General features: G+C 32.8%; 1 protein-coding gene across 1 annotated transcript in view; it reads left to right on the top strand.

The window, feature by feature from the left end:
- Positions 1-12517, top strand: part of LOC124353024 (DE-cadherin) — an 896414-nt gene that overhangs the window by 621101 nt on the left and 262796 nt on the right. The gene's annotated exons all lie outside the window — the stretch shown is intronic.

Raw genomic sequence — 12517 nt, 5'->3', positions numbered from 1 at the left:
TAATAATACAAGATTTACGTTGTTTTAAATTGAGACACGCTAGATTTCAATTATAACGTTTAAAACTAACGATACATTCTAATTGTTTTTAAACTTTATAGGTAAATTAATAATTCAGAGAATGACGGGAATATATATATACTTGTATACATATATATATATACATATATGTATATACATTTTGTTATATATATATATATATATATATATATATATATATATATATGCATTTAACAGTTTTACAACCCTTGTATATTGCACTAAAACAGAATGTACACCGAGATATTAATTATGTTTTTAACGTTAGAGTGCGTGTTATATGGCCGGAATGTCTGCCATAAATAAATTATTAATGTTTAATTAATGTTCGTTATTTATGTTTCATACGTAATGTTAGCAATAGGTATGATTATAGCCTTCCCATGAAAGTCGTGTATTTACGTCCAGTACATAAATAGAACAATTGCAGTACAGCCCGACAGTGCAGCAGTACCGTGGGGGGGAAGGGGGGCTGGTTAATTACTATAATGCAGAACCTACCGGTTCTTAATGTCGCTTCGCTATAAAACAGCAAAACCCGTGTAATTCCGGCTGTCTTCCAAGAATATATGGCAGTCACGAGCACCATGACTGAACAAACCGCAGCAATTTTCTGCTAGCGACGGAAATATCGGAAAGCCATCAGCGAGATGCCAGGTTTTTGCAAAAATCACTCTTGGTAGGATAATGTTTACTCGATGTACAGTTTTATACTGTAGCTGGAATATATTACAATTCAATTCTTTACTTATTTTACATTTTGTTATGGATTTCCTTCCAGTCAACGGCATTTTTACTTCAACTGAACGTGTTTGACGGAAAATGGTCCAGACCTATTTGCAAATTTGGAACTCCCAAGGAACTGGAAGTCGTGACATCTTGGTGAGAGAGTCACAGCCACGGTCTAAGGGTAAAGGTCGTATTTTAATCCCTCGTGGATAGAGAGTTACTTAAACATCTCAACCTTGTTTTGATTATAGCTTAATTTCACATTCTGCTTAGTGCAGCGCCTGAAATCTGACACTTTCACGGACTTGGAGCTAAACACATCATCACATTGAATCAATCCTTTCCACCATAGCTGTGTTATCGCAAACTTAATATGAATGTACCAGTAATAAAACTATCCGCATAAAATAAGATTGAAACAGTTTTGATTTGAAAATATTAATCATTCCACCTGCACCTTATAGGTAACCTGGATAATTGAGAAAGAATAGCTTTTGCTGGATGTTTATCAGAAGTTCCAAAATACGTCACTATTTTCACAAGTATCAGTCAGTTTTTTATTATTACCATGCCAACATCATAACTGTACATATACACATAAAGCTTAACATTTATAAAATCCATAAAACCACAATATTAATTGGTAGGTTAGATTATGTGCGTTTTAAAAGACCTTAATGAGACCGATATATATTGTGTCCAATATATATTTAGATTTACGTTCATATTTTATTAACGTATATGAGAAATGGTATATATAAAAGAGAACCTGTAAGCAATAGTAAGGTCAACAACCTAGCAGAGGAAAATCGCCACTAAACTTACATTATTAAAATCCACCATAACTTCGCTACAGAAATGTATGTTTATTAAATTGTCACAAGTCTTGGTTATGAGCCCCTGAATTAGGGCACTTTTTATCGTTATGTGTTATAGACCACCACCTTTCTAGGAATGGAATCTTTTCTCTTCTACGGTATCAAAAAACGTAACACATGGGATAGTCTATGAAATTAACTTTTGACAGTCCATTTCCGTATATTGAATTGTGTTTGCTTCCTTAAGTATTAACATTTTTACACTTGAAGAAGAGGACAGATTACAATCCTGGAAACGTAGTGTGCGGAAATGATATTCTATTCTTGTATATAACGATGATAAATCTCTGAAATCCTGTTACCCTTTCTTTTTTTTGTCCATAATCATCGATGGCAAGCTAGTTTTATGCCTTGCGTATTCACAGTGAATAGTAGCTAAACTATTCAATAATTATGAAGCCCTCATGATGCCTCTGAATGGCTCTGTATATGTGACGCGGGACGGCAATACGGCGTGAAAAGCAATGTCCGTGATATACGGGTGCATTTATCAGCAGCGCTAAATGTATCAGGGTGTCAGCAGTGCTAAATGTATCAGGGTGCTAAACGCATTTCAACCGCACTCAGTCGGGCTGGATTTGATTTAACCCGTAATGAAATTCTGCTTTTCTGATCCGAATAAAAGTTTTATTTTCCTAATACCACTAGTTTTAGTCTTTACTGATGCAATGACCACCTTAAACGCTGACGTTTAATGCTGCAATGTGAAAAGATTGTACTATATTGTTTTAGACATTATTATTCTGTTTTCATTATGAGTTTGGAAGCTGTAAAAAATACAATTTTTATATTAATTACAATATTTTATAAATTAACATTGTTAAGGTTGAGGAGGACGAGTAAAAATATATATTAACCTATTTTCTACGGCAAGTAGCAATTTATCGTAGTGGTTATTATTTTAAAAGCTATGAAGAGTTAGATAAGAAAAATTAGATAAATATTTACGATGCAAACCACATATTAGGTAACGTGTAGTAAAAATACTACGAGGTTTTCCTTTATCACTGCCTGATTATTACTCGAAGAGTGTTTCATAAATATAGTATTGGTCTAATTCAGACTTATATTTTGTCAGAAATGTTGTTTGTATTAAATATTGTTTGTGAGAAATGTTATTTTGCACATTTTTGTTGGACTTTTAAATTTGAAATATTGTTTATTCGAAATATCGTTTTTTATTCAAAAATGTTTTTTAGTATTGTCAGTCAGATATATTTTGTCCTAAATACGGTTTACTCAAAATAGTGCTTCTCAAAAAATCAGCTGTTCAAATTATTTTATGTTGCGTGTCAGAAATATCGTTTATCAGAAATGCTGTATGCTCGTACAATTATTGTTAGTTTGAAGTATCATTTGTCTGAAATAGCACTTTTTATATTGTTTGTCAGAAATGGCGTTTATCAACAATACAAACTGTCCGAAATATCGTTTATACGGCTCTCTCTGTGCACTCTGAAGAAAACTGGGAAAGAATATAAAAGAATCTTGCCTACACCACGTTCCTGTTATAAATTATATAGAAACAGGGAAAAAATGTCTGGCGTGTTTAAAACAAAACGTCAAGAATAATTCCACCAGTGAGTAAGGGCAACGCAATGATGGGGATCGGGACTTAATCCTCTTGCAGAATATCATTAACGTACACAGCATGTAGGTAATTAATTTAACGTTATTTAAATCTCGTTTTGTTCATCTCATTTAATTCAGAATAATCTTTAAATGCGTTTTGACACAAAGAGGAATAGATTAAACAACACTACGCTAATGTTGTGCGCCAATAACGTTTTATAAACGGTGTATTTCGTTACATCCCAAATGACCGCCCATTCAACCAAATCACTGTGTTTGTTTACGCTTGATTGTTTTCTATATAACCCAGGAAAATGGCGTCGCATTCTATTGAACTTCTGTTGTCACTAAATATTAATTATGTTTGCGTTTAAAAGCGTTACATTGAATGCCAATCTGATAAAGTTATGCAGGTAAAAGGTAGAAATACGCCTCAACACGTATTTTGTGAAAGGCTTCGCGAAGATTGAATGCAAAATTTCTAGTCATTAGTTCGTTTCTTTCTTGAGATATTATACAGGTAGCAATGATGTAAAAATATTACGTCTCCCCATGGGAAAATTGTGCCAGGATGCTAAGTTATAGGTTTCAATTATGCTCAGCTAAATCTCGTGGGTAAACATACAACGCATTTATGTCCATGTAGGTAGAAAATAAGTTCCATGCAAAATTCCTTAGATGATATTTTTCTGAAGTAAACTTGCGAATATTTGGACAGCAAGTGTTACTATGTCACATATTATAATTATATATAATTGTTTAATAACAAATTTGTTAACCCTGCAATTTTCTAACCGCGTCATGGTTAACTATAAAATCAACGTAAATATGTCCCTAAATATGATCAACCAAATCCCAAGAGTGACATGCAACACCATCAACTCCAAGTTGCCTTTAAATAAATGAGGCTTGATGCAAGATGTAAGTCAATATGGCAGTCAATTCTTGCGGTATCATTTGGACAGTTAAAAGTCAATTTTCCAGCCCCTCGAGTGATCCAGGCAACAAACAGTTTAAACAACCCACTGCGTATTTCCTTTTCACGATGAGCTCAATTTCACATGCTGTCTTCCCTAAGGCTTTGCCCGGTTAGATGAGAAGGAACATTAGGTTTCTACCTTCGAACATAAGTAAACAATTTCCATCCAAAATATATAGTAATAATAAAAATTGTAGACGTGTTGTCTAAAGCTGTGAACCTAACGCTCGATATACTGTGTAGTCTATAATATCCAAGCCAAGCTACTAAGGCGGATGAACAAAAGATATTGACATCCTGTAAGTAAGGAGCTCTGTAATATCCCCAACATAATGGAAGCAAATGGATTGCATGTTCCTGCAGATGAACATGTGTGGCTGAGATGACCAATGATGGATGAACATGGAACATACAAGGGATCGACCCTAGGGACTCACGCTGAGAGTGACGCCACTGGTGACGTATGTAATCTTCATCACCATGAGTATTCCAAGACACCCTATAGAGGCTTGTGATCATTGCCTGCGTCGCTTTTACTGAATACAAGTATGCGTTCGATGAACGAGATTTATATAACATTGACATTACGTATTCTGCGACTATTTGGCTACGTTGTTTTCATTTTGTTGTTTAACTATCATCGGTTTTTCAAAGGAATATGGTACATCCAAACGAGGAAAAGAGATATTTGACTCATTGTAAGAGTTTTATTATTGCTTTGGAAACGAATCTTGGGTGTTTGCTGGTACACTAATCAACTCAATCAAAAACATGATCCTTTTCCATCATTCTGGAAGAACTTGAACAGTCCGTACTATTTATAAATTTTTATTAGACACCAGTATAGTGCAACCTAAACCTGTGAGATTTAATTTTTGACATTAGAAGTCTTGCAGGATTCAAAGAATTCAAAGATTATTATAACTCACTTTTACATAAACCTTTTATGAAACTTCATTGCAAAAAAAGGATTTACTTATTAATGCTAATTATTAAATTTAATATATCCCCTTACTTTTGATATATCGGATCAGGTTTATGACGCTAAATATCGAAACATTAAGAATTTTTCGTTTATTTATTTATAAATATATAAGTTATGATAATAATATTTATTTAATAAAGGGACGTATAAATATGGAGATGGTGGCTAGTGGAGTGAGCAAAGTGTTTGCTTGATCCCTCGTAATTATATTTTAATCTCATTAAAGCCATTCGTGTAGTACTACAATCCCAACCTTCATAAAACTGGTCGATTAAAATGACCTGACTGTTTAAAATCACATTTAAAGTTACATATGCTTGTTATATACATACAATTTAAAAAATTGATCTTTGCACATTACCTTTTTAGTACATGTTAAAAGGCTACTTTTTGATTTTATTTAGGCGAAGTTGAATATTTTGATTTTGTTGAATATATGGAGAAGTATTTCTTGTTATAATTTTTTTCCCATCTCCGAAATTTTTCATACATTTCAACGTAATTATTTGTGGTAGTCCCCTACGATATATATTTGTAGAAGCAGTTTACGTTTTGGACTTATGTATGTTTTTGTACACTGTTATCATAAAATCACAAATTTTGAAACTATACTATTTTTGGCCAACATTATCAGGATAAAAACGGTGCCTGCAAGAACGTTAACACTCATCGTGTCTAAAATCTATGTTTTTTATAAAATAGCCATATAAAACAGTTATATGTTAATAGAGACCAATAACTTTATGTTTGCATTTTATATGCTTTGAAATCCATCGACCTAATATAGGAGTTTTAGTCTCAACAATTTTTTCTATCACATCTCAGATTGGTTATTTAAACAGTTATATATGTTAATATAGGATATAGGAGTTTTAGTCTCAACAAATTTTGCTATCACATCTCAGATTGGTTATTTAAACAGTTATATGTTAATAGAGACCAATAACATAAAATGCTTTGAAATCCATCGACCTGATATAGGAGTTTTAGTCTCAACAAATTTTGCTATCACATCTCAGATTGGTTATTTCTCAGTCATGTAATCTCAGAAAAGAAGACTATTACAGGAGTTACGCAATTGTACGTAAGATTGTAGCTCGCAAAATTGTAGTTAGATGTATTATAACAGTAAACGAGATTCACGTCCATTATTAGTTACAAAATCTGTAAAGGTGATTTATTTACGAGTGGTTACCAAAATGATATGTCACAAACGGATTTTCAATTGCCAGTACAAAGAAATATAAACACACATTGCAAGAGAGTATCACTTTTAATTGTGCTACTGTTTAACTTTGATGTAGTAGCATCATATAGTGATCACCTGTCATAGGGGTCTCACTTACATTATTATATTACTATTCCTATATGAGTTGTCCTTTGTATAACTTCCCTGAATAAAGAAAGTAGAAAACGTGTTTTTATCGCTCTATGTGCAATTAGAGAAAACTCAGGGAATTCAGACTTCATTGTATCAGGCCCAAATAATAACTGCTAATAAAAAAGTGAAATTGTTCACAGAATGTGTTTTACTCATTTATATCATAAGGAAATCTTTTTCAACTGAAAATAATGAAAGCAAATTACATTTTTTTTAACTATTTTTAAGGAATAATTTTGTTTATTTTATTAAAATATCACTCTCTGAAGCTATAAACTCACATGCATACTGTACAAATTTCACTTTTTTATTTTCAGTCTGTTTTACTCAGGCCTAATTAAAAAAATCGCCTAAATCATCTACTTTAAATGACTGTAATTTCACATGCAGTAACCAAGTTTTATATTCCATTTCTATTCTGTCTTAAAGGGCTATTTATTTAACTCATAACACATTTTTGAACCCAAAAATCAATTGCATTCAAGCTAGACGAAAACTGACAGATTTATTTTAATTTTTTTGTGTTATTTAATAGACGCGGTGTACACCGAGAAAGTTATTTAGTACCTATAACACCAGTTACCTATTACCAAGAACTAAAATTATCTAAGTTAAGGTGCATCATGAAACTCATTGAAGGTTTCCATTTTAATCTCGGAATTTTGTTATTGACTGAAGCAGTATATTTTATGAATTCGTGTAGATGTTATACGAATAAAACGTGTATTCACTGTAATTCAAATATCTTGAAATTGTTTTTATTTCATTAAATATTTTAATCAATTCCTCTCCTGAGTTTTATAAAATATAATCTATACGTTATTATAATTCTTTGACGCAATATTGTCAAAGTAATGAATATCTCATTTTAATCCACTGAAAAGTTATTTTACATTGTACGTTATTAGAAATACAATATCACTTAATGAAGATGAAACAGGGTATTTCATAGAATTGGATATCAAACAATTCAAACTCGCAGATTTTTAATAACAAACGAAACGCTTGTACATTTTGTAATCTTCTGGCGCTTTTATGTATCCTTTGACAGTCCAGAGAGTACCTGGGTGGTTTATTGTTTCAACTTTCTCGGAAATTATTACTCCATTTTAATTAAAATATCGCTAAAATTGATACAGTCAAACGGAGACGTGTCATTTGGATTAGTAGTTATAATTATTCTAAATTTATCTAAATATTCAGCAAAAATTCTTTGAATAAACGTTTAGAATAAGGAATTTTAGCCCAGGAAAAATACTTTTCAGTAAAAATGTAAATTGGAAAATGTTAATATTGGGGCTTATGGGTGACCAGTTGGCAAGGATAAATATTGGCTACGAAAACTAGACAAAACATCAATTTATGTGTATAGTTAAAATTAAACAATTTTTTACGAGTGTATGAATTATTAAAGAACAGTTAGAATTTAAATTTTACGAAAATGTATTGAATATTTCTGAATCATAGGTGTCACAGGATAGTTTTAAGAAGTTCATCTAGATTGACCCCGTTTTCTAATTTGCCGCAACTTGTTTCTACTATCGGCCACTGGTCAGTTGCCAGTGGTTGGTTAGTGAGAGCAGATGTTATGTAACCGTCCGGATTCCAGTTTCTGCAATTCTGAACTTTTTCCAGGAAGCCGAGCATGAACTACAAAGAGGTTGCCAGTAAACGAATGTAAAGTTCAACGAAGAAGACAAAGGTATTCACTCCGACGTGACTGGAAAGCGGTTTTCTCAAGTTGGGTTATATTTTTTGTTTATAAAGCAATGTTTTTCCAAGAACCAAACGAGAACATATCGATAAAGAAATTCCTTGCGTACAAATTACTGCACTTCTTAGAAACCCATATCACACAACCCAACAAAACACAGGTACCGTAAGTCCCTTAAAGAATGTGACATATTAAATTTTTTTATAACACAAGATAGGAAAACAATACACCACGTGTCGCGATCAGGCTTCGCTTGTATCCATCGTATAGTTGAAGTCTACATCTACATTTGTTACTATATCATAAAACTTTACGCCGGTTATTTACACATTTATTTATACTGCGATTTCTCGTTCTTGGGTACCTATAAAATCAATGTAAAATTGGCGCTAACATTTACCCAAATCCCATGGAGTGACATGCACTACCAAAAAACTCAATTTTATCTAAATATTAATGAAACTTAATGCAAAATTTCATCTCTATAACATATTTTGATATATTGTGAGGACAAGGAGACAACTGACATACAGAAATTAGACATTCAAGCTCTCAAGTAATACGCTTCACTAACGCTCAGCCAACAAAGTGTATACAATTGTAATATATATTACAATAAAAATAAAATAATATGAACAACTAAATATAAACTTTAAAAACTGAATAGCACGTCGTGTATTATACATATTAGAATGTTTCTTAGAAACGATTGTTAAAAAGACCAATGTTTAAAATAATTGGAAGCTACAACAGTCAGGAATAAAAATAGTTTTTAAGAAGGATATTCCCTCAAGGATATTCCAGAGCGAGGATGAAAGGTGTGACTACTGTCATTCCTCTCGTGCTTAAGAACACTTAAGTGTTGTTTGCCACAATCACGACAAAGTGTTCAGCTGGAATGGGAGTTATTTGACGCGAAAACAAAAGCCACACGCACATCCCCTGAAAGCCAACGTGCATTTAGTTTTAGTTCCCTCAAAGTATAACTAAGGCTTTTCAAAGTTTACTGCAGTTTTACAGTGTTTTCTTTCATTACGTAGGGAGACTTTTCTTACACTTCAGCACTTCAGAGAAATCTAGTAATTCTGAAAGATAGCATGAGTAAATAAATTTATAATGTATCGCAGATAATTTCAAACTTTTTTACATAAAAATAAAGCGTATTTTATAAGTTGATGTATTTACCAGTCGCAATACTTTTTCACTGTACCAGAGAGGGGTTTTTAATGTGGTAAGAAAATACGAATACCAATTATGGATTAGCACATTACAAATAATACTTATTTACATTTTTAATGACACCAATAATTAATTTTCTTAGAATGCGAGAGATTTGTGATCAGCGATTTACTTAATTGTAAATTGCTTTCAGTTTTTATTGTATTGAAGGCTACATAGAACAACATAGAGACAAAGAAATGTATAAAACCAAAAATTGTCATAGGGAAATGTTACCCTTATCAGATCTTTGACCAACTTATATAATCTTCATATCACTCCATAATCAGTATCTAATCTTTCAGCATTATAAGTGACGAATTCTGTCATTTCTTGGATTGGTACTTCATTTTGATTTCTAATCTTTATTTACTCGATTGTGGAAATTCTTTCCTGCACCCTGTATTTATAAACACTCTGAATCATATTTAACTCAAATATTGAAGTAAGCTTCGAAGTAACATTGATTTACTATCAAAAGTATTAACAATTTCAGATAATGTTGTGTAGGAGTTTATACGAGAAGAAAGAAAGCAAACTTCTTAATACCACGTTTAATGTGCATCTGATATTCTTAATATGATTCTTTAACTAGTACACATTCAAACGGATTTGGTTTTCAAATGAAAATAATACATAATATATGCTTTCGAGATACAACTGCAGTAAATCGGTTTGCCATCCCTTGCACTTTTGAAAATAAATTCAAAAGGAGTATATAGTAAAAAATAGTTTTCAAATATATAATACGTTATTAACTGTAATTTATTTAGATATTTTCCAGGAATTTCTTAAACAGTCGATATGTTCATTATGCCTGTAAATATATTATTTGAATGTCAATAGCAACTGTTCCGAGAAATTCCAATCAACGATTGTCCGGTTGTCCAAATTCAGTAAGCGGTGATTGAAGCTTCGGGGCCAGGTCGAATGTCGGGATCAGGTCACAATCGGATCGCCAATTGAGGGCAGGTAAACGCGTTACCGGGGTCACTGCGCCTCGTCCTGGTCCATTGTAATTCTGTAACGTCCGAGGACTATTGTTGAGGAAAAACTATTGGTTGATTTATTGGCTTTACATATTGACTAATAGCAAATCATAAAAACGCATATCTTACCATATTTACAATTACATTATGTAGTATAAATACTACATAATGTAGTATTTATATTGGATTTATATGTGGATCTCACATTCTTCGAAATCCACTTAAAGGTGGATCTCGTAGAAATATTTTTATTGCAATTGCCCTCATGATGGAAATTCCAAAAGATGTTTTGCATTTTCTCCGATCTATTGTTGACCCTTAGAATCCATAACTATGATAGTCGCGCGCGCGCGTGATTCAATTAAGTACGGAAATAGTACTTACACATAGCTTGTATAAGTTCGTTATCCAGCTTTAACAAATAAAATATTTTTTAAAAGACGTTTTTAATTTAAGCAAACATTTTAGTTATAATAATTCCCAACATACACCTAAGTGATACGTTTTAACATATATTATTAGGTAATTATAAACAATTTTGGTTATTTCTTTATTCGATATCTCTTAAAGTTTCAAGGTGGTGGGCGTTCTCGTAGTGCAAAGACATTATTTACACATAGCTTGATTGACTTCGTTAGCCAGTTAAAACTGACAGATAACACTGGTAATTTTACATAGTTCAAAATTACACTTTTCTTGCAACATTAATTCTTTAGATTTATACTTAGTTAAAGGAAGAATATGATTGAACCCTCATAAGTGGATATGTTTAAAACATAATTTCTTATTAATTGTTAAGAATCAAGTCCACGTTGTTACAAAGAAATCTATATGCTTATTATTTTGCTTTTTAATTCTTTCAGGTTTTAAGATTGTGGAGTTCCAAAAAACGTTTGAAAGCGTTACGATTATGCTAACATGCTAACATTGAGATTCGTTGCCCATCAGTGTTGTGAGAATTAAATGTCTAAACTAATAATCTTCAGTTTTATATTCGGAGATGACAGCTTTATGTTAAATCCACCTTTTTCCGATTAAGCCGGAAAGCTTATTTATATTAGAACTATTGTAAATGCAAATGCATATTATTCAAAATAACTTAGGAGTTCACGTGATCAGGAGTTTTATATTATATGAACTTATTCTATTCTGATCGCCTCAAGGAACAAGTCCTATTATTTTCACCTTGTTAGACTAATCCTTATTACCAGAAGGCCGGGTAACCTCCCTTCCCGGTGATACCCGACCCTCCGAACCTAGCGATAGGGCGAGAAGATTGGGATTTGATTGTTTGCCTCAGGCATGCAGAAGGACATGACATCTGAATTAGAGTTCCTTATGACTCCCCTGTTATAATCCACAGGTTTCTCATGCCTGGGGCAGCGATGTGGGGTGTATCACTGAGATGAGCACTTTAGTCAATACCCAAACTGCTAAAGAAAAGATTTTTCTGTTTGTGCTTGTGAATACTTGTCCGTACGTGCATATGCCTCTGGTGTTCAAGATGGCATCCTACAAATAACGGGGCTTCTAATGATTTGCCCACGTTAGGAAGCCGATTTGCAGCACTGTTAAATTCTCCTACTTTTGGTAAGATGGGTGGTATGTATTTCTGAGAAATACTTGAAGACATCCTTCCATAGACAACATAACAAAGGACCAACCGTAAGACTTATTGCCATCTGCCACATGATAAAGAACCAGGCACACATTTACAGCTATAAAACGAATAACAAAGAACGAGATAAAAGACTTCCTGCCATCGATCACATACCACAGAACCAGACACAAAACACACAGTCATCAAACACATAACAAAAAAACCGGACAAGCCTTCCTGCCATCGATCACATAACAAAGAACCAGACAAAACACTTGCAGCGATCAAACACATAACAAAGAACTAGACATAAGACTTCCTGCCATCGACCACATAACAAAGAACCAGACAACACTTACAGCGATCAAACCTATAACAAAGAACTATAGATAGATAAGACTTCCTGCCATCGATCACATAACAAAGAACCAAA

The sequence above is a fragment of the Homalodisca vitripennis genome, chromosome 1, assembly GCF_021130785.1.
Source record: "Homalodisca vitripennis isolate AUS2020 chromosome 1, UT_GWSS_2.1, whole genome shotgun sequence".
Classification (NCBI taxonomy): Eukaryota; Metazoa; Arthropoda; class Insecta; order Hemiptera; family Cicadellidae; genus Homalodisca; species Homalodisca vitripennis.
The sequence above is the reverse complement of the archived record's forward strand: the minus strand, read 5'-3'. Positions and strand labels throughout refer to the sequence as shown.